Source organism: Mastigoproctus giganteus, chromosome 3 (assembly GCF_048544385.1).
Source record: "Mastigoproctus giganteus isolate SK-2022 chromosome 3, ASM4854438v1, whole genome shotgun sequence".
Taxonomy (NCBI): Eukaryota; Metazoa; Arthropoda; class Arachnida; order Uropygi; family Thelyphonidae; genus Mastigoproctus; species Mastigoproctus giganteus.
In genome coordinates this window covers 128,861,424-128,883,235 of record NC_143577.1, presented here as the reverse complement: position 1 = coordinate 128,883,235, position 21,812 = coordinate 128,861,424, and the positions used below count along the sequence as shown (strand labels likewise).

Here is a 21,812-nt window from a genome sequence, read left to right as displayed (position 1 = left end):
TCTAATACCGCTCGTGTTTGTGGTTTACATATAAAAAAAAAAAAAAAAAAAAATGAATATTATCATATTAAAAGAGATGTGGTTCATTCAAATTAAACACAACATAGCTATACAACATGTAACATCTTCACTGGAATAATTACTACAGTTGTACCACAGGATAGGTTCCTGTCAGGATTCTTTTCTCTGCTGGTCTTGTCCCTTTCGTAATGGGTCACAGCAATGTCATAGTATATGCTGATGACATTAAGGTTTTCACCAGCATTAGGTCTGAAGGCTGCTGATACTAGAATTCATTAAGATACAAGACACAGAAGTGTATCGTTCCATATTCAAACTCTGGATCAACCCAGCAAAGTCTAAACAGTCAGTATTTTCCCTAAAGCTCACTTTTGTGCAGTCGATATTACAAGTCAGCTAACTGTACCATCCAATGTCATTCTAATTTAGGAATATTTTTTTACCATAATTTTCCATTTGTTCTGCATGTAGATTTCCTCCAAAACAAATTTTGTTGTCTACAATGGAACAGAAGCAGAAACTCTTATATGCAACTCATGTGCTGATCACTCCACTGGTTGCATATACCCCAGCAAATACTGGCAATTTAAATTGACAATGCAAAAAATTTTGGTTTCTGCTCACACTCAGAAAAATCCAAATGGCAGAGGTCCTTAATGTGATCCCTTCCTGCAGCCATTCATGAGAGTAGTGATAATTTTTTTTTTTTTTTTTTTGTGAAGATGATGATCGATATTACTCCAAGTCCAACAACCTCCTATACTTCCATAACTTCCAACAACCATAACTTCCTATCTCTATTCAACCCAGTTAGTACCATTACTCATCTCTAACAGGCTGAACCTCTTATATTGATTTCTGCCCTTGCAAATATTGGTGTACTTTAAGTTGCTAGTAGAGACCCTTGATAAGTTTGCTGTGGACAAAAGAGTGTGGTGGAAAACTTTCTCTTGAGGTTCCCACCGTTGACTTCTCATAAATGTCACAGTGTTCGCATTATGCCACTGCATAATGTAAACATAGTCTTACTGCAATGGCAGCCTGGGTATCTCTATTCTTGACTGCCTGTGTACCACCCATCTATGGCTAAGTTGCCTGTGATAAAGTGCATAATTTTATGCTGTATGTGTCAGGCCCCCAATAAGAGTTATGAAGATAATGGATCACTGGAAAATGGACTTTGCCTTGTGCTCAGTACACATACTATGTTGTCTGATTGTGATCCTGCAAAAGAATGCTTTATTGTGGACTATTTGCATCAAGACTCTGAATCTGTACTCATATTCTTTTTCCTAGCATGATTACGAGGAGCATCCAAAAAGTAAGTAACACATTTTTTTCTTAATAATGGTGAAAAAGAATGAGATGAAATGTGGTAGACAGACAGACCCGTTAATAACATTCAAAAAGACCACCAGTGCAGTGTTGCGGTACTGTCACCTCACAGCAGATTCCAGTTGCAAAATGGCGACTACCGTGCGAGTGTGGTCCAAAACAGGTGTTTGTGAAGTTATTCGCTTTTTTCAAGCAAAAGGGTCTTCACCAAGTGACATTCACCATGAACTAGTTGCTGTGTATGGCGAAAAGGTGATGACAAAGAAGCAGGTGTGTTTTTGGTGCAGTGAATTTAAAGCAGGCCGTGTTGACATTAAAGATCGACATCGGGTGGGCAGGCCTTCATTGAGCAAGACAGAAGACACATTTCACGCATTAAGGGCATCGTTCTTGAAAACAGCAAGTGAAATTGCGCAAATAGTGAATGTGAGTAAGTCGACTATTCACAGAATTGTTCACGATGTCCTTGGCTTTCGAAAAGTGTGCTGCGGCTGGGTGCCCCGACAATTGTTAGAGAATGACAAAGCAAAATGCATGGGGATGTGTCTGGAGAACCTGTTACGATACAGCGACAAAGGAGAATATTTTCTCACTTGCATAATCACAGCAGACGAAACATGGGTTCATCACTTTACCCCGGAGAGCAAACAAGACTCCATCATCTTGAAACATCTGCAATCTCCTGTGCACAAAAAATTCAAAACTGTTCCCAGAGTCCGAAAAGTCATGACCACAGTGTTCTGGGATTGCCAAGGCATTCTGTTGGTGGATTTCTTGCTGAAGGGAAGAACAATCAGTGCACAGCTTTACTGTGAAACATTGGAAAAACTGAAAGCCAACATTCAACTCAAATGACCAAGACATGCGATGTGATTTTGTTGCACGACAACGCAACTCCATGCACTGCCCACACCACTCGTGAGTGGTTGCACCATAATCATTGGGAAACTCTGTCGCATAGCACCTTCAGACTTGCATTTGTTCGGCCCTCTGAAAAAACACCTTTCAGGAAAGCATTTCGCCACGGTGAGGAAGTTCATCAGGGGGTGCGATGTTGGTTATTGTGTGTGGGCACGGACTTCTTCAGTACTGGTATTGATAAACTGAACCATCGTTGAGACAAGTGCATCAATAAAACTGGAGACTTTGTGGAGAAGTAGTGCATGTTCACTTTTTCTTGGTGTGTAATTTCAATTTCGTATTATTAAACACCATCGAGAGAAAAAATGTCACCTTACTTTTCGGAAACCCCTTATATCTTGAGTTAATTCATTTAGTTAATCTTGTTTATCCTAACCAGTATAATAAACTAATTGTCTGTGTAAACCCCTGGATTATAGCCATGAAGAGATTTGTCTATTGACATTAATAAAATTTCATAGATACAATAAAGAGTTTTAAATTATCATTGGATTGTTTGATCACTGCTCTGATGGACGAAGGTGGTGGCATACATTTCTAATAAATAGTAAAATTCTTTTTGGAGATATTCTGTTTATTTGTAATTTGCAATGTAACATTATTCAATTCATAACGGTAGCCTTATTCATACAGATGCATCTAGGAGGAATTTCTAAAAATCTTTACAATTCACTGTAAGAAAACATTGTTAGAGAAAAAGTTTTTTTTTTATCTTTTCTAGTACAAACAGAAAGTGTAATAATTAATAGCTTTTGATTTAGTTGTGAAATAGTTAAAGAAATATGGCTTTTAGGTTAGAAGGTAGTAATGTGTATTTTCTTTTTTCCCTTTGTTTCTTTTTTTTATTCTCATGATGCAAAAAAATAATATATTATTGTTTAATAATCTTAGTGGCCAAGTGGAAAGGAGTCATCCAAATGGTACTAAGCACATATCTTTTGCTGATGGCTCACATCGTATTATATATTTTGATGGGTCAGAAGACACTCAGACTTCAGATGGAATTATCTTAAAGGTCAAAGTAGATGGAACAGAAACTGTTGAATTTCCTAATGGGGAAACGGAAATACGCACCAAAGAGTATAAGGTATAAAACTTCTAAAATATTGTGCATGGAGTGTACATCTTCTATATACAAGATTGCTTTAGTAAATACAAAGAGCCGTTATGCTACACTGCATTTTGAAAAAAATTAACTGGTTTTCTCATTTCTGAATAATTTTCTAATGCTGATTTCAGAAATCACTTTGTTTGTTTGTTTCCATTACATCAGGTTTCTTCAAAAATCACAAAAGAAAATTTGATTTTTCAAAAATTTTTATTAATTTTAGCAGAATTTATGCCCCGAAATTATAACAAAATGCTGCTTTTACCACATTTTTATATTTAAGTACACGTTGAAAACTATTAAAAAGGACAATATAATAAAAAATCCACTAAACACCTCTCATATTAAAATCTGATCTACAATGGGTAAAATTTTTGTTTCTTTGATTTTCTTTTGGATCCTTCTTTACAGTCCTTCTTTAGCATCCAGCAATAGTCAGCCATTATATTGACATTCCACTTCCTCTGACACCTCATCTCCATGTCTCTAATGTCCTGCTGGTGAAACCTCTCACCTTATAGGTAAATGGGCCTGTAGTACTGGATTCCATGACAATAAATAAGTACGTACTATTTGATCCAGAAAGTTTAATAAACAATAAGTGACATGTAGCTTTCAGGATTAAATGGACCCCCTCATCGGCAATTCTAACAGGATAAAGATGTTAGAGACAAAATTTTTAACAAATACAGAGTTGTGTGTGTGAAACAACATTACTGGAGTGCCTCAATTCGTTGTCAGTGTTCATCCAGTTCACTTTAGAATTGGAAGTTGACAGGTCCCTTACATTCTTAGATGCCCTGATGAAACGTGTGGGGCCCACACCTGGAAACCTCAGTATACCGTAAGCCAATGTGTGCAGGCAGTTTACCAACTACAGATTGGGCCACACCCCTAGCCATCTCAACGTAATCACCCACACCCTATTCTCCCATGCTTGGAGCCATTCCAGCTCGAATGAAGCTGGGCGTACCGAGTTTTCCAGAGTGAGAACGGACCTGGTCAATTGCGGTTATCCAACCCACATTTTAGACAAGTGCTTATTGCAAGCGCAGGAGCTCACGATCCACCTGAGACCATTGTCAATGCATGACAATATGCCTACCGCCTACATTCCCTACTATCCGGACATGTCGGGCCAGATTTCAAAAATCCTCTGGGAATACCGCATAAAATGCCTGCAGCTACCTGGTAGAAGCATGCGTTCTCTGGTTTCTAATGTGAAGACTCCGGTCGCCCCTCTTTTGCGCAGTGGGGTGGCATACAGCATAACTTGTAAAGATTGTAGCAGCTGCTACATAGGAGAGAGCTCAAGACGCCTTCAAGACCACCTTGCAGAACACAACAGGTCAATCCACCTTGGTGAGACTGACCAGTTCGCAATCGCTGAACACTTCTGGTCAACCCATCCCATCATGACCTTAACCCCAAGCACGATTATGAAGTGATTGACAAATCCCGACACTTTCACCACCGCCTCTGGCTAGAGTCACTTAACATCTTGTGCAATTCAAGATGTTAAGTGACTTTGGGTGCAACAATGAGCAGCAACCTAGTAGTTGAATGTTTAATCTCATGCTGCATCACTGCATGTACAGAGTTGTGCATGCAATGATGCATGCTGCATCACTGCATGCACAACTCTGTATTCATTAAAAATTTTGTCTCTGTCTTTATCGTGTTAGAATTGCCGATGAAGGGGTCCATTTAACCCCAAAAGCTACATGTCATTTATCATTTATTAAACTTTCTGGATCAAACAGTACAGTACTTATTTTTCTCACCTTGTTCTTCACAAACACTTCCTGAAGTTTCTGGGAAATGGTCGATGTGGGAGTGTAAACAATTTATCTTGACACTCATGTTGCAGCCCAGCTCTTTGAAGTTTGCTAACATATTTTCAACTATATCCTTGCAGTCTGGATCTTAGTTGTTCCCTAAGAAGTTCTCAACGACAGACCTGAGCTAATCCAGGTCAGTTTTTTCTTTTATTCATAATTCATTCCCTCGTCAGTTTGCAGATTTGAGATCCAACAAAAATACCGTCTTTTAGCTTCTCCTGGGTGATTGATGGGAATTTAGTACAAAGGCAGTGGACTCTGATGAGTACATCGAACAGTTGTGCAGAGAAATAGAGTGGGCCAGTAAAATAAGAATGTCTTGTAATGGTGGATTTTAACTTTCCAGATATTAACTTGAACTTGTGGGTTGGTCACTGGCACGCTAGCAAGACTTTTGTCAATTTATTGGAGGATTGTTTTCTACGGCAACACATTAGAGGGGCAACCAGAGGGAGTAATACTCTTGATCTGATTATCAGCAGTGATTATTCATGCATTAAGAATTTGCAGATAAAGGAACAGCTAGGTGACAGTGATCACAGTGTACTGATATAGTATTTACTTAAAGCTTTAACTACCATCAAAGGTGAAGGGAAGGGTTTTTGTTTTTGTAAAGGTTACTACAGTGGTCTCAGACGGTTTTTAAATTCTATACAGTGGGATCAACTGATGATGTTACCAATGGTAAATTCTAAAAAAAGGGACTTAATCTTGGAGGCTATTAGGCTTTTTATACCAACTAAGAAATACTGTTCAAGGTTCAGGCCTATATGTATGGAAGATGAATTAATGAGGCTCGTGTCAGAGAATAAAATTGCATATAAAATTTTCAGGCAACACAAAGGCCTATGGCAGATATAAGCTAGTCTGTAATCAAGTCACAAAGGAGGTTAGGCAGGCAAAGGCAGATTACGAAAAATCTTTGCCAAAGGATGCAAAGAAAAACAGCAAAGAATTCTTTACTTATATAAACTCTAGAAGGAAGGGAATGAATGAGATTGGTCCACTTAACATAGATGGTTCGACTATTGATGATCCTGCTCAAATAGCTGATAAACTGAATGACTATTTTGCATCTACATTCACACGTGAGGAGTTATTCAAGGAGGGAATGCCAGAAGATTATCAAACTTTCACAGAGTGCTAAGTGATTTTGTAATAACTGAGAGCAAAGTGGAGGAGAAATTGTTGAAGTTAAACATAAAAAAGCCACCTTGGGCAGACGGAATATATCCAGTTATATTGAAAGAGGCAGCAAGGGAAGTAAACAAACCCTTAGCCATAATTATGGGAGCATCCTTAGATCCAGGGGAGTCCCCATGGACTGGAGAAGTGCAAATGTATCCCCAATTCACAAAGGGGATGCAAAGGGCGACCCAAATAATTATAGACCTGTTAGTTTAACTTCGGTTCCGGGTAAAATAATGGAGTCACTGGTTAAAGAGATGATACAGGATCACCTACACAAGCCTTCAGTAATAGTTCAGACACAGCATGGGTTTGTTAAGGGGAAGTCTTGTCTGACCAATTTTATTGGATACTTCAATGTGGTCACAAAGGAACTGGATGCAAAAAATAATTTTGATATCATATCTTTGGGTTTCAAGAAAGCTTATGATACTGTTAGACATGGAAGATTGCTGTACAAATTGGAGCGGTATGGCCTCAAGGGCAAGTTGCTGCAATGGATAAAGGGATGGTTGAGTGGGAACAACAGAGAGTGATAATAAATGGATACTGCTCTACATGGACTAATATTATTAGTGGAGTCCCCCCAGGGTTCTGTGCTGTTGTTTTGTGTATTTATCAATGATATTGATGAAGATCACCAATATCATTGATAAATACACAAAATACAACAGGCTTAATGTCTAATACATTAATGTAAGTGGTAGATGACTTCCATCAACTGGTGAAATACCACCACTTTGCTTATTGGAGGCTTGAAGTGGTGAAACCCAAGTTTAGTCTCTAGAGCGGTGTTTCCCAACGTGGGTCCCACGCCCCACATGGGGGAAATTTGATTGTTCAGGGGGGCAATTCAAAAATTGCTCGTCTAGAGTTTAAAACAACCGCCTACTATGACTTAACTTGTACAAAAGAAGAATTGTTGGTAAAGTCTCTGTTTATTGCTCATACTGCAACTCTCAATCGTACTCTTGAGGCTAGTTATGAAATTTCTTTACTCATTGCTAAATCTGGGAAAAATCATACTACAGGAGAAAATTTAATCAAACCATCAATATCAGCATTTCTTAAAACAGTTCTGGAAAAAGATGACAAAGACGTGAAAGCTAAGCCACTCAATAACAATACTGTTAGCGGAAGAATAGATGAAATGAGTGAAGATATTGAAATACAACTTGTTGGAAAGCTGAAAACAAGAAAATTCTCAGTGCAAATGGATGACTCAACTTTGAGAGACAGTGAAGCCGTACTGATAACTTATGTAAGATATATTGATAAAGGTAATTTTGCTGAAGAAATGTTATTCTCTAAATCGTTAGAGAGCACCATTACCTCCAAAGATATATATAATAAGCTAAAAAATTACTTAGATGACAATAATATATCAATGAAAAATATAACATCTTGCGCTGCAGATGGTGCTCCTAATAATTTAAATTCTATACAGTGGGACCAACTGATGATGTTACCAACAGCAAATTCAAAATGGGAAGCATTCAAAGAACTTATCTTGGAAGCTACTAGGCTTTACATACCAACTACGAAATATTGTTCAAGGTTTAGGCCAAAATGGATGTCAGATGAACTAATGAGACATATGGCAGAGAAGAAAAATGCATGGGATACTTACAAATTAACACATGACACAGAAGCCTATGATAGATACAAGTTGATATGCAACCAAGTTACAAAGGAGGTTAGGCAGGCGAAGGCAGATTACGAGAAATCCTTGGCAAGGGATGCAAAGAAAAACAGCAAAGAGTTCTTTACTTATGTAAACTCTAGAAGGAAGGGGATGAATCAGATTGGTCCACTTGATATCGATGAGTCAACTGTTGATGATCCTGCTCAGGCAGCTAACAAACTAAATGAATATTTTGCATCGACATTCACACATGAGGAGTTATTCAGCGAGGGGAATGCCAGGGGTGTATTCAACTCTAGCAGTAAGCTACAGAATCTTGAAATAACTGGGAGTAAAGTGGAGGAGAAACTGTTGAAGATAAACACAAGAAAGGCACCCGGGGTGGATGGGATCTATCCAGTTATATTAAAGGAGGCAGCAAAGGAAGTAAGCAAACCCTTAGCCATGATTATGAGAGCTTCCTTGGACTCAGGGGAGGTACCCATAGACTGGAAATGTGCAAATGTGACCCCAATTCACAAAGGAGGATCAAAGGCTGACACAAGTAATTATAGACCTGTGAGCTTAACTTCTGTTCCAGGAAAATTAATGGAGGCACTGGTTAAAGAAGCACTGCAGGATCATTTAGACAAGACTTCAGTTATAGCTCGGACACAGCATGGTTTTGTTAAGGGGAAGTCTTGCCTGACCAATTTGATTGGATACTATGATGCAGTCACAAAATAACTGGATGCAGGGAATAGCTTTGATATTATATACTTGGATCTTAGAAAGGCTTTTGATACTGTTGCACATGGAAGACTGCTACACAAATTGGAGCAGTGTGACATTGGAGGCAAATTGCTGCTATGGATAAAGGGATGGTTGAGTGGCAGAAGACAGAGAGTGGTGATCAATGGACACTGCTCATCGTGGACTAATGTTATTAGTGGAGTCCCTCAGGGCTCAGTGTTGGGTCCATTATTGTTTTTTGTATTTATAAATGATATTGATGATGGTATATCAAGCTTAATGTCCAAGTTTGCAGACGATACAAAGGTTGGCAGGGTTGTCAAGGACACTACTGACACTATGCTGCTGCAACAGGATCTGGAAAGGTTGAGCAGATGGGCTGAGAGGTGGCAAATGAAGTTTAACATTGACAAATGTAAAGTACTACACATGGGAAACAGGAACCCCAGAGCAACGTATCAACTCTGTGGTACTACACTGACAGTGGTAGAGAATGAAAGGGACTTGGGGGTGGTTGTGCAGGCAGATATGAAGTTCTCTGAGCAGTGCAGATGGGCTGCAAGAGTAGCTCATGGAGTATTGTCAATGATATACAGGAATTTTTCCAGCAGGGATAAGGAGGTGATTATTCCCTTGTATAAGGCAATGGTCAGGCCACACCTCGAGTACTATATACAGGTCTGGAGGCCTCATTTCAAGAAGCCTGTAGAGCTGCTGGAATGAGTACAGTGAAGGGCAACAAGGTTAGTGAATGGCACAAAGGGTTGCTTTTACGAAGAAAGCTTAAGTTTTGCAAATTACAGTGTCTGGAGACTAGGCACCAGCGAGGTGATCTGATAGAGGTGTATAAAGCCTTGAATGGTTTGAGCATGCTCAACGCTGATGGGATTCTTCCTCTAGCTCAGAATAATCACCTGAGAGGGCATAAATTCAAATTGAGGAAAGACAGATGTAGGATAGACGTGGGGAAATTTGCCTTTAGCCAGCGGGTGGTTGGTTGGTGGAACAGACTTCCAACCCTTGTCGTGGAGGTTGATAGCCTAAATAAGTTTAAGGCTCAGCTGGGCAGGTATTTTGAATGGAAGTGGAAGTGGTTTTTTTTTTTTTTTTTTTTTGGCTGATGCTGCATAAGCATGCTTTCTTGCATCAAATGCCTCTACTAATGCTAATATGATGGGCAAGAAAAATGGCTGCTTAAAATTGATGAAAGATGAGAATCCAGAAATGCTTCTTGTGCATTGTGTTATTCATAGGGAAAACTTGTGTCTCTTCAAGCTTTTTTGTGAAGAACAAAATGAAGACTATGTGAGACTTTTACTTCACACTGAAGTAAGGTGGCTCTCGAAAGGGAACTGCTTGAAAAGATTTATGGAACTATTAGTGACTTTTTAAGTGATAAACCTAAAATGAAGCATCTGTTAACGGTCGATGGTAAAGCATTTGTGAGTTATTTAGCCGATATCTTTGAAAAACTAAATATATTAAATAAACAACTTCAAGGAACAAATGAAACTCTCGTCGAAATGAAACCAAACGAAGACATTTGGTTTCATTACATTTATTAAATTATGTCAAAAATATATTTTTAAAAGAATTTTGAACAGTTTCGTTGTCTGCAAAAATGTGAAGTGACTGATACCGCTGTATTTGTTATTGTTGATCATCTGAAAATTCTGTCCGATGATTTAAAAGAAAGGTTTTTTGATTTAAAACAAATTCATTTTCCAACCTGGATGATGCAACCAATGTTAGTGGATTTGTCTGATGTATCAATGCAGTACCAAGAAGAATTCTCAGAAATGCAAAATGATGAGTCAGTTAAAACTTTATTCAATATAAAAGAAGCGATGGCATGGCTTTGTGATGAAACAGAAATTAAATACCCAAATTCAACCAACTTTGCAAGAGAGCTATTGTTACCGTTTCCATCTTCATATTTAGCTGAATGTGGATTTAGTGCCATAAATGATTTGTTACTAAAGAAAAGAAATCGACTGGATATCACAATGTCTATTATATGTTTTGAAAATTTACTTACTATTTTTTTATTAATAATTTCCTAATGATTTCTTCCTAAAATCTAAGTCTCGTGTCCTGAACAAGTTGTAATTAGGCTTCATTTAGGGAATAATTCAATTTTTGAATATAAAAAATATGTATATCGGTGTTTCCCAACGTTACATAGGGGGCATCAGAATTTTAGAAAGACTTAGGCGGGGCATGGTAAAGAAAAGGTTGGGAAACACCGCTCTAGAGCAAAGTTTCCGGCATCCCCTCCCCCCATACTTCTCCTTCAACCCATGCACGGTACTAAGTACTATAGGTTTTGAAACCTTTCGTGTTTGGGGTTTTCATAAAAAAAAGTAAATACATCAGGCTTAATGTCCAAGTTTGCAGAGGATACAAAGATTGGCAGGGTTGTTAATGACAGTAAAGACAGTATGCTATGCAACAGGATCTAGAAAAATTAGGCAGATGGGCTGACAAGTGGCAACCGAAGTTTAACATTGACAAATGCAAAGTACTGCATATGGGTAGCAATAACTGAAGAGAAATGTACGAACTGTGTGGTACTACATTCAGAGAGTGGAGAATGAAAAAGACCTGGCGATAATTGTGCAGTCAGATATGAAGTTCTCTGAGCAGTGCATACAGGCTGCCAGAGCAGATCATGGAGTTTTGTCAATGATATATAGGAATGTTTCTAGTAGAAACAAGGAGGTGATTATCCCTTTGTATAAGCAATGGTCAGGCCACACCTAGAGTACTGTGTCAGGTCTGGAGGCCTCATTTTAAGAAGGACATAGAGTTGCTAGAACGAGTACAGAAAACGGCAACAAGATTGGTGAGAGGAATAAAGGGGTGTGCTTACGAAGAAAGGCGTAAGTTCTACAAGTTTCAGCATCTCAACACTAGGCACCTGCGAGGTGATCTGATTGAGGTGTATAAGGCCTTGAATGTTTTGAGCAGGCTCAGTGCTGATGGGATACTTCCGCTTGCTCATATTAAGAACCTGAGTGGGCATAGATTCAAATTGTGGAAAGACAGTTGTAGAATAGATGTGCAGAAGTTTGCCTTTAGTCAGCTGGTAGTTGATTGCTGGAACAGACTTCCATTTGTTGTAATGGAAGTTGATAGCTTAAATAAATTTCAGGCTGAACTAGACAAACATTTGGAATGACCGGATGGGTGAAATGGGAAGAATTTTTTTTTTTTTTTTTTGGCTGATGCTGTATAAGCTTGCTTTCTTGCATCATATGCCTCAACTAATGCTAATAAACTGTTTCATGAAACCCAGTTTGATGAGATGAAAGGAGGACAGTTTTTGGAGTCTACCAGTGGTTTATGAACTATGTCCTTTGATCCATGCAACAAACTGCCCCTCTTTTTGCCATACCTTGACATCCCAGTTTCTTATTCCTTGCCCAACTGTTCCACTCACACAAAAAGAAAGCTATTTTTATGTAACAAGATTGCTGTCCTAGTAGCATGCCTATCACTTTAAAGTCAGCACTGACAAACCATGTTTTTCATACTTAATATTTGTCAACAAATTCTTCAAGTTCTCATGTGTTCCTTTCAAATGCACAGAGTGAGCTACTGGAATTGACCAATAGTTATTTCCATTGTGGAGCAACACACCTTTGTGGCTCCTCTTTGATGAGTCAATAAAGTGTCCACTCTGTAGGATTGGACACTTTATTGACTCATCAAAATAGTTTGTTAAGTTATTTATATTACTGCAGAAAACCATAGAATCATCCTAAGAAAAGTAGGGGACTAGTTCTCATTCTCTGTGTCTGTGAAAATAATGTCCCATATACTAGAAGATTTTTTTTACTTAAGTCTAGAACCAAGGAGTTGTGCAGATCAGATTTTTTCCTTTAAGTTTACACTTATTCCTTTATGTCCAGTCCTCAACTGTTTTCATGCTGTGAAAACAGTTGTGGGCTGGACTCAGAGTCTCTTGGCTTCAGGCTTCAGTTTCATCTTCAGAAGTTTCACTTTCAGCACTCTCTGCTGCTACATTCTCCAATGTAGCCACAGAATGTGGTTTTAAGCTCCTAAATCATGGGAACTACACAGCGAAGAATGGAACGAATCATATTGGGAATCAGACTGTTAGATAAGAAGAGAAACACATGGATTAGGCAACAAACTGAAGTAAAGGACATTCTTATCAAAACTAAAGAACTAAAATGGTCTTGGGCAGGACACAGCTCGAAGACATGATGACAGATGGACTAAGAAAATAACAGAATGGTATCCAAGAGGAGCTAGAAGAAAACCTGGAAGACAAAGGCGGAGATGGATAGATGAAATTCATGAGTTTGTGGGTAGTAAGTGGATGTCCAGTGCTCAAAACAGAAGGAACTGGAAAATTGCTGGAGAGGCCTTCATCCTGCAGTGGATTGAAAATGGCTGATGATGATGATGATGAAATCATGGGAAATGCAAATGGCATAACCTTTTTACCCTTTTTCCACAATCTCAATTCTTCAACAGGTTCAGCAAATTTTATGTGGAGCCCATTGTTTATTTTGGTCACCAAGTTTCACTTCCAAATAAGCACAATACACATTTTTTACAAATTCTGTAATATCTTGTCTTTGCTTGAGGATACATAACTTCCACAAAAATAATAAAATAAGTTCAGATTGTTCAAACACTTGTGTGAAGACAGTTTACTCACTTTTCAGCAAAAGTTTGACATGATAATAACCTCAAAAATAAACTGAGCTCACACTGATAAACACTGCTCATGGAGCTGGGTCAAGAAACAAATGACTGAAGGCAATGTTGCCAACTTATGAAGGTTCTCAACAAATTCTCAGCATTTATTCCTAACTTAATACATTCAATAATACAACTCATGACATCAACATAAGTGATTTGTGAAAAACATTATGTGATAGAAAAAAGTGAATAACATTTCTAAAATCAGCAATAGAAAACTGGGTTAAAAACAGCTTTTAGTTTACAAATGCAGTGTGGTGTTATCACTTTGTTTATTATTGAATAGCTTTTATTCATAAAATTGATGAAATTACATGTGAGATAAAATGTGTAGGTACTAAATAACAACATAGTCACTAAACTGATTCATTTGCCCGACTGTGTGATGAGGTATCCCACACCCATGCTTAAAAATAATTATGTTTTACCCATCAAGTTTTTATGGACTGCTTCATATCATATTAATTTGCAAACTGATAGATTGAGAGGTGTTTCTTTATGGGGCCAGAGAGGTGATACTCTGTTCTTCCTGACAGTACAGTGGCTTTGTTTCTTGTTTTGAGGGGTCTGGATTTGAGTCATGTCTTAGACAGGAGGAATTCCTGAAGGCCTCTTTAGTCAGGACTGTAGTTAGCCAAACTTAGAGAGAGGGGGGGGGGGGGTTTCGTTTTGAGTTATTCTGGATTTTTCAGCCGAAGCATGTCACTTGGCAATTTGCATGTTGTGTTGATTAAGTTGCTGATTTGTTTAAAACCCAGCAGCAAGTGATTGCCATCCATAACTCTGCAACTACAGATGAGTATGACCAGTTGTGTTAGACTGCATATAATCACAACTTTAAGATAGAGTCTAGGCTATCCTTAAAATGTTTAATGTTACTGAATTTTATACCACATCATTTCGTCATAAATTATAATAGACAAAAGGATACACAAGTGTAGATTTGCATCAATCATCACCCTTAGGTAAAAAAAAAAAAAAAAAAAAAAAATGTGCGCACTCCTCAAAACTGAAAGAGAAGGTAATGCAACTTACAAATTAAGCAAAATTAGTTTAAAAATGTCACTATCAAAAAACTAATTTCACTGCATAAAAAGTTAACTTCCTTTCTTCTATATCCTTTCCCCATTAATACCAAATTTCTTTACATTTTTACATCAGTACTGATATGTGCAGCTATGATTGATCTATCTTATGGTATTTTCCTTGTTATATCTAGTGTTTTTTTTTTTTTTTTTCCTCTCACCTTCTTTAAGTCACCTTTATATCTTATTTTTTTAACTTTCCTTCATTACCTCACTTCTAATGGGATGGCATCCTGCATAATGAGAACCTCAACCTACCACTTCAGTGCTTGCTTTAATGACTTTGTCACTTATTTGGAGAGGTGTTAGAAGGTGTATTTTCTTGTCTCATTTTAATCACTTGTATCCTCAGAGTTGATATCATTAATATTTCTGTTTACTATCATATTAATTCAAATCATATCAAAACAGTCCAAACACGTGCTGCCAACATCCATTTACTGTCCAGCTTCAAACTCAGAGAACCAACTTTCCATCTTCCTCGTTTATTCATTCAACTGCCGTTTTCTGAAACAAACTTCCTTCATATGTATTTCCTGAAAATTAGAGTCTACAGAAGTTCAAGTCTAACGTCAACAAATATCTTCTTTCGTCTTCTCAACCTCCAACCCAAGCATGGTACTAAGTACTATAGGTTCTAATACCTCTCATGTTTGGGGTTTTCATAAAAAAAAAAAAATATATATATATATATATATATTAATTATATTTTACCTTATATATTGGTTTCAGTTGCTTTGTGCTTTATGCATAATTATAACATTTCCATCTTTTCCATTTCCCTCTGGTTGTTTTGCTGCTTGTATAGGTTGTCATATTCAATTTGTATATTACATTATGTATATCATCACACAATGTGGTAATTCAGCACTCTATCATCTCTGGTTGTTTTTGTAACCAGTTGTTTTGGATTTAGAAACTGTAACCATGAAAAACAATGGTTACAGAATTTCTAAATCCAAAACAACTGCAGTACACTTCTCTCGTAAACTTACATTGCATCCTGATCCAGACCTTCAGTTAGACTCTCATTGTATTACATTTCAGCCAAGTACTCATTTTCTTGGAATAATACTAGATAAAAAACTAAACTTCCTTGATCGTATAAAATATATTCGTACCAGCTGTCTTAAGAAACTAAATATCTCAGAGTAATCTCCTCTGTGTCATGGGGTGCAGATCATTACATGTTGCTACATTTATACCGCTCATTAATTAGATCCCGCTTAGACTATGCATCTCCTGCATATGCCTCAGCCAGGCCAAGTGTACTGAAATGGCTTGATCCCATTTATCATAGTGCACTTCGAGTTACACTGGGGACCTTTCGTACATCTCCAATTTTAAGTCTGTATACGGAAGCCCATGAACTGCCACAAGAACTTCAATGACAAATTCTTCTCCTAAATTATGCCACTAAAATCAGCAGCCTTCCACATCACCCAATATGGCAATATCTCTTCAGACCAAAATGGGAAAACCTCTATCGAACTAAATCATATTTCAACAAACCATCTGGCATTAGGCTTCAAGCTCTAAACACTAGCTGGGGACTCAACATGAATAACACACTGCAGGATACTAGCATGGAAATCCAACCAGGGCAAATACCCACAATACACTTTGACAGATATTTTCAGAAATGGGAAAAGAATAATCTTCCAGATATTAACATTAGACAATTACATCTGGCCCACCCGGGCCTCCACTCAGATTAGAATTTACATACAGCTGTATACAGATGGATCCAAGACTGCCAATAAAGTTGGCACAACCGTAGTCTTGCCGGATGCTATTATATCTAATCAGCTCCTCTCAGAATGTAGTACTTATACTGCAGAGTTATATGGTATCCTATTAGCCCTTCAAAACATAAAAGTAGTCTCATATACTCAATCCATCATATATACCAATTCATTAAGTGCTGTGAAATGTAAACTCTCCTGCAATCATCCTCTGATACAGAAAATCTGGTCTCAGTTAATGGAAATTCATACCCGTGGCCAATGAATTTCCCACGCATAATTTTTTGTTCGATTCCTGGACACTCTAGAATCCCAGGGAATGAACAGGCAAATTTAGCTGCTAAAAGTGTTTAAAATCCAATCTCACCCAATTTCAGGAAACCATATGTTGACTTTTTTTTTTTTTTTTTTTTTATGTGAATCCCAAACATGAGAGGTATTAGAACCTATAGTACTTAGTACCATGCTTGGGTTGGAGGTTGAGAAGACGAAAGAAGATATTTGTTGACATTGGACTTGAACTTCTGTAGATTTTAATTTTCAGGAAATACGTATGAAGGAAGGTTATTCCAGAAAATGGCAGTTGAATGAATAAATGAGGAAGAGGAAAAGTTGGTTCTGTGGGTTTGAAGTTGGACAGTAAATGGATGTTGGCCGGTGGCGGCACGTGTTCGGACTGTTTTGAAAGAGAGAGCGGGAATTATAGAAGCCAATTCAGAAGAACAGTGCCCATGGAAGTATCTGTAGAAGAGGCATGCAGCAGAAACAGTACGTCTATGAGAAAGCGAGTGGAGAGACTTTATTAGAGATGAATCATTAATTAACCTAACTGCCCTCTTCTGAATGGAATCAAGAAGCCTGAGAGAGGTTTTGGGGGCACCACCCCAGATGTGACAACAATATTCCATGGCAGGGTGGATTTGCGATTTATACAGAGTGAGCAGCTGTTTGGAAGAAAAGTAACGCTGAGAGTGAAAGAAAAAACCAAGTTTTTTAGATGCAGAGGAAGCAATATTTGTAATGTGCTTGTGCCAAGAGAGATTAGAAGTCAGGGTAATCCCCAAAAGAGATATATCATTTTGCCTAGAAATCGGAGTGTCCCTAAAGATAAGCATAGGAGCAGAAGAATCCTTTTTGCGAGATATAAGACAAGACTGAGTTTTAGAAGGGTTGAAATCAACTAAGTTGTCTTTGCCCCACTGGAGAATTACCTAAAGATCGGCATTTAAGGAGTTGCTAGCATATTTTCGAAAAATTGAAGCTGATTGAGCAGGACAAGGTTTCTCAAAATGGAAAGTGGAATGCAATGTGCTATCATCGGCAAAACTATGGATAGGATTTCCAGTCAATGGAAGAAGGTCATTAATATACAAGAGGAAAAGAGTGGGGGAAAGAACTGAACCTTGGGGTGCACCGGCATTAGTGGAGAAGTTAGAAGACAGAGAGCCATCTACCATCACCCTCAGTGAGCGATCAGAGAGAAAACTGGATAACCAATTACTAAAAACAGTTGGCAAACCATAAGATGGAAGCTTGTTTAGAAGACCATTATGCCAAACACGATCAAAAGCCTTTGAGATGTCAAGAGCAATTACTTGTGTTTCACCGAACTTTTCCATTGAATTAGTCCATAAATGGGTAACATAAGCCAGAATATCACCAGTGGATAGACACTGACGGAATACATACTGGTGATCGTTGATCAGACGGAAGGTTTCAAGTTGGTTTAAGAGTTGGCGGTTAATTGATTTCTCTATTACTTTAGAAAGAGTAGAAATAATTTCAATGGGACGATAATTGGATGGGAGGGATTTGTCACCCTTTTTAGGAACTGGCTGGATATGAGCAAATTTCCCAGCAGAAGGAAAAACACCTTTGGAATAAGAAAGTGAAAAAAGGTGGCAAAGAATAGGAGTAAGTTCAGGAGCACAGGTTTTGAGAACAAGTGGAGAAATACCATCAGGACCTGGAGATTTCTTAGCATCAAGATTCATCAAAATCCTTCTGATATCCTTTTGACGGAAGACCACAGGAGGCATTGAATGGAGCGTGTTGGGAATGGTGGGAGATCTTTTACCAAGATCATTAATACATGAGCTGGAAGAAAAATGGGATGCTAACAGGTCAGCTTTATCCTTGGCTGAAGTGACAACAGAACCATCTGGTTTGGACAGAGGTGGGAACAGAGATGGGCAAAAGTTGCGGCCAATAGCTTTGGCAAGAAACCAGAATGCTCGGCTACCATTAGGGCAGGAAGCAAGTTTTCTACTCTTAGCCTGTTCAAACTCTAGTTTGGACTGATTAATAACTGCTTTACAATTGTTGGAGCTTTGGTGTAGGCAGGAAATGAAACTGAAGAATTATAAACGAGCCAATTACGATATGCAACATTCTTCTCTTGAACAACCTTAGCACATTTATTGGAAAACCAAGGTTTAGATTAAGGGCGAGATTTTAAAGTGGAGTTTGGAATAAAGGATTCCATTCCTGCAAGAATAATTTCACTCACACGATCTGAGCAAACGCTGACATCAGAACTTTTGAAACAGTAATCCGACCAAGGAAATGAAGAAAAGAAGTCTTGCAGGTCATCCTATTTTGCATTCTTGTAATTCCAAACAACACGAGGTTGGGAATAGCCATGAGATAAAGGTTCCATTGGAGAAGAGACAATCACCAAGTTGTGATCTGAAGTGCCTAAAGGACCTCTCACTTAGAAGTACACGACCGTGTACTTAGAAGGGTTGTTTGTGAGAAAAAGATCAAGCGTATTGGCTGTATGATTAGGATTGTCCAGTATTCTTGTAGATAAATGAACAATCTGTGCTAGGTCATTAGTAATTGCAAAAGCCTCAGCATCACAACCTGCTGGGTCAGTGTGACTAGAAAACGGAAACCAACTGGAGTTGTGAACATTAAAATCACCAAGGAAAATTACCTCACTGTTAGGAAAAGTTGGACTGGAGAAAGTCAAGTTGCAAAGAGAGGAAGTCAAAGAGCTCCAAGTGATTAGTGGAGTTGGGAGAACGGTAGAAACAACAGATGAATTTGATACAATGAGGTAGAGAGATTTTAAGCCAGAGGAGATTCCAAATTGCTAAGTCTCTGACTGGGAATATCAGAATGGACATATGCACAAGTACCACCTTTGAGGTGAAAAGAATCATACAGCGAATAATTTGGGCATCTGAGATGAGCAGTAGTTGAATCAACCGATAACTGAGATTCTGTCAGAAAAAGTTCATGGGGTTTGGCAGACTGCAAATGGAAATGGACATCGTTGAAATTAGAATTGAGACCACGTATATTTGTGAAATGAATTAGGAAGTCCTTAGGAGGTTTAGATCTTTTCCCAGATAAGCTTGCTCTATTAGTTTGACAATTCATGGTGTATTCAATAGTAAGAAAAAGTGGGTGGGACAGGCTGTATGAAGTAATGAAATTTTTGGATATGGCGTATACGTGGTAAGAATATACCCAGATCCTTGACATAACGTGGCCTCCACAATGCTCCCCGCATACACACTACTCGGACTCCCTCTAGTCACTATCACCCAAGCAGAACTCCAAATTGCTATTAACAAGATAAGAAACAGGAAAACCCCAGGATTAGATATGCTCGAGCCGGAAATAGTAAGGAAAGTGGCTGAGTACACCCCGAATCTGCTCCTGGACCTTTACAACCACTGTCTCCACACAGGCTGGTTCCCTACGGACTGGAGGGTGGCAAACATTAAATTGATCCTTAAAAACCCTTCAAAACCACAGCACAAGCCGGACTCCTATCGGCCAATAGCACTCCTGATTGTGCTCAGCAAAGTGTTGGAGCAGCTGCTCAGACATAGGATTGAATCACACTACCTCACAGCTAGCTTAACAGCAAACAAACAGTTTGGCTTTAAACCTGGAAACTCAACCCTCAACGCACTGGAATGTATCCTTAACATGGCGGAGAGCTGCCGACAAAAATACTTTCTCCTCATCTCTATAGACTTTGCAGGGGCGTTCGACGCCCTCTGGTGGCCGAGCGTCCTCGCAAGACTCAGGGCAGCCCAACTGCCATCAAATCTTTTCAGCTGCATAAGAAGCTACCTAACAAACAGACGGATCCTGGTACAGGCTCCTTACTGCAAGGTAGATCGACAGATACACCGAGGATGCCCCCCAGGGCTCAGTATTAGGCCCCCTCCTGTGGAACTGTGTACTGGACGAGTTCCTCTCCCTCGACTTAGGTGGTGTACAGGCATTGGCCTATGCAGACGACCTATCCCTAGCCCTTACTGCAGATTCAAGAGCCCAACTAGAAACTCTCGCGAATGCAGCAGTAACCACACTGCAAGAATGGACGGAAAGGCATCGGCTCACCATTTCGGCCACCAAGACTAAATCCATCTTACTTAAGGGCTACCTAACCCCAACTAGACCGCCGCAAATAAGAATCAACAATAGGACAATTAAGCTAGTCACAGAACTAAAGTACCTGGGAGTTATCCTGGACCGTAATTGGTCTTTCACCCCACACCTAAAATATATACAGGCTAAGATGAAAAAATACGCTGGCATGCTTGCCAGAGTCACACGTTGCGAATGGGGCCTGAAAAGGCGCACACTTGCGATCCTTTATAAAGCAGCCATTATCCCGGCAATCGCATACGCCTCCGGTGTCTGGTTCCACAAAGCCTCAACAGCGGTAAACCGCAGACGACTGGATATCATACATAGACCCATCCTATTGACCCTCACCCGAGCATGCAAGACAGTCTCTACTCATGCACTACAAGTGATCACGGGCGCTCTCCCTCTTGATCTTGAGGTGATTCGCAATGGCATGCTTCAGCAACTCAGACGTGGCAAAGTCACAACCTTCCAGGACCACACTACGGACCCGGCTAATAACTGTAAAGTTGAGAAATACAGGCTGCAAACGTACTTGACATCGATATGGCAACAACGCTGGACGATTTCTGACAAAGGAGACATCACGCGAAGGTTCTTTCCGAACTTGCAAAAGGTGTACCCAAAATATCCGACATGGCTCTGCCCTGGTCTCCACGTCACCTACCTTCTCACAGGACATGGAGCTATCCGCCACAAGCTAAACCTCTTTGGACTGACAGATAACCCAGCCTGCGCATGTGGTTCCCTCGAGACCTGGGACCACCTGCTACACGAGTGTGAACTGTACGAAGATCTGCGTGGACACCTCATCACACGAGTCCAGTTCAACCCCAAAAATCAGGAGCACCACCTACTGGAGGACGAGGGAACCTACAATGCCCTAACCAACTTTGCTCAGTGCCTCTTTGTAAGACACCAGACTCTTCCTTTGCCGGAAAATCTAGGACAACTAGGATAAATACAACAACAATCACAACAAATGATGAACCAAGATAAAACTGGACTGTGCCTGAACTGCACTCTCCCAAATACTGACCGATGGAGGACACCGATTCC

The 21,812-nt window shown here is 39.2% G+C and overlaps 1 long non-coding RNA gene across 1 annotated transcript in view; it reads left to right on the top strand.

The window, feature by feature from the left end:
- LOC150088266 (uncharacterized) overlaps window positions 1–21,812 on the top strand; it is a 145,500-nt gene that overhangs the window by 65,953 nt on the left and 57,735 nt on the right. Inside the window, exon 3 of the long non-coding RNA XR_016546785.1 lies at window positions 3,169–3,364. This is a non-coding gene — a long non-coding RNA (uncharacterized LOC150088266). The remainder of the gene's footprint in view (window positions 1–3,168; window positions 3,365–21,812) is intronic.